At 36.5% G+C, this 2,351-nt stretch overlaps 1 pseudogene; it reads left to right on the top strand.

Annotated features, from left to right (window-relative positions):
* Window positions 1-364: 364 nt before the first annotated feature.
* Window positions 365-1,574, top strand: LOC112825296 (magnesium transporter NIPA2-like; annotated as a pseudogene).
* Window positions 1,575-2,351: the final 777 nt, after the last annotated feature.

Genomic DNA, 2,351 nt, shown 5'->3' with positions numbered 1-2,351 from the left:
AAACAAATGTAACAGTGTCTCAACTGTAATTTAAAAAATATACTTGATATAGATATAGATATATTGCTGATATCTATTATTACAGGTCCAGTATTAGGTGCCACTAAGACAGGATCTCATCATAGCAGTGGCAGCAAAAGTGGTCAAGGATCATCCTAGAAGGGACAGCTTGGCACTTCTCCATGGAGAGGAGCCCAGCAGCAGCCTTGGCCATGCCTACTTCCCACAGGACATAGATGAAAACAGGGGCATGAAGAGGCTGTGATGGTGCCTAAAGCCTGTATGGGAATGTGAAAGTCTGATTTGAAGACTGAACCACATTCTTTCCAGTATCAACAGTTTTTCTTCCTTTATGATCAATGTGATGCACAGGAGCTGCTTTAGGAGCAAATGCTATATCCAGAAGCATGTATTATATGATTTTTATATGAGTCTGGGATTGTCTATGAGCATCAATATTTTTATTAGAGAAAACTTCATTTTGAAATAAAACTAACAAAAACAAGTTCTCCTGCAACTTACTAGAAGAGGATCTATGAAAGCAGATCAACATGGCCATGCAAATCTTTTTGTTTTGTTTTGTTTTTATTTTGAAAATATTTTTGAGTACATATATAATGTAACACAATGTTACATTAGTTTCAGGTGTACAACACAGTGATTCAACAAGTTTATACATTATGTATGCTCACAAGTCGGGCCACCACCATCCATCGCGGTACAATGCTATTACAGTATCACTGACTATAAAGAAAGGTTGTGGGCCGGACTGCTCTCAATGGGAGCTAGTGAGATTGCCAACTGGGCTGCTTATGCATTTGAGCCAGTCACCTTAGGGCCTCCATTAGGAACTCTTGTTGTCCTTGTTAAGATCTACAGTTACGGTCACTCATGCTCCAAACGAAGAGGGCACAGAGATATTAAATAATGTCTCGCAAACAAGGTGATCCATATTTTGGGGTTTCTGCTATACTTGTCATTGTAGTATTCTTATTAATCTTTGTGTTAGAACCTCACCATGGAAACAAATATTCTTGTTACATAACCATCTACTCTGTAAATGGAGTGCCTTCAGTCAGCTATGTTAAAGGCCTAGTCATTGCTTTAAAGAATACTCTTCTGGAAAGCCTCAGCTGAGACATACCTTGGCCTGGATTCTGCTGCTAAACCTTATAATCTATGAAGGCACACAGATTATCTAAACAGGGCCCTGAACATACTGAACCCTTCTACATAGTGACCCCAAATGGTTTAAGTATTCTTTTTAGTGTCAGTTTTAACTTGCTCAGCTCTTCTTTTTAAAGAGGGGCAAGATATGCCTGTTAATGAGATCACTGGTACCTTGAGTGCCTTCCTTAAAATCATTGTGGGGATGCCAAGATTGCATGCCTTTAAACATATCCATTTAGTCTAGCAAGATGCCATGTCTTTCTGATAAGATGAAAAAATAATGAATATTTCTAATATCCCTAATATTTTCAACAGCAATGAATAAAGTTTAACTTGGAAAACTGAACAGCTAACTAACTGGTGGCAGTATGTCCCAAAGAAATGGAAATCTAACAGTTTTTTGAGAAACAAATTTAATTAAAACATTATTCTGTAATTCTGCTACAAAATGAGTTTGAATTTCAGAACAGATCTGAAAGTAACATTGTTCTCTTAAATAATATTCTCTAGAGAAAAACCATTTTTTTAAACTTTTTTTTTTAAAGATTTTATTTATTTATTCATGAGAGAGAGAGGCAGAGGGAGAAGCAGGCTCCCAAGGAGCAGGGAGCCCGATGCGGGACTCGATCCCAGGACCCTGGGATCATGACCTGAGCTGAAGGCAGATGCTTAACCATCTGAGCCACCCAGGTGCCCTAGAGAAAAACCATTTTTAAGATTTCCGTAATTTGGATCAAGAAAAATTAATTTTCTTATTTTTAAATTATGGCCGTTAACGGAAATGACCTTAGAATGTGGCTGGCTTCTATTTTTATTAACATGGTATTATTGTGTATGTATCTTAGGCCTTGATTTCTCCATGAAGAACTAATGTATTAATTTCAAACGTAAAAAAAAAATAAAATCTTATTTCTTTATTGTCAAAGCTAAAAAGACATGTCCTTGTACCAGGATACTGGTAAAGCAACCTACTAGTCAAATAAGAGTAGAATTTTTTTCAAAATAGTTATAAATATTTGTTTGGGGAAATTAATTTGTGGGGATTTTGAAAACAGGCTGATATGATGTGGAACCAGATCTGGTAGACAGAGTAGATCATAAAGTTTGTAATAACATTTTGGGTGATTTATAACTATAGTGAAGAGATCAATTTTCCTTCTGGCTCAGACATGACTCTACTA

Source organism: Callorhinus ursinus, unplaced genomic scaffold (genome assembly GCF_003265705.2).
Source record: "Callorhinus ursinus isolate GAN/ISIS: 27379988/994484 unplaced genomic scaffold, GSC_fseal_2.0 scaffold12, whole genome shotgun sequence".
Lineage (NCBI taxonomy): Eukaryota > Metazoa > Chordata > Mammalia > Carnivora > Otariidae > Callorhinus > Callorhinus ursinus.
The sequence above is the reverse complement of the archived record's forward strand: the minus strand, read 5'-3'. Positions and strand labels throughout refer to the sequence as shown.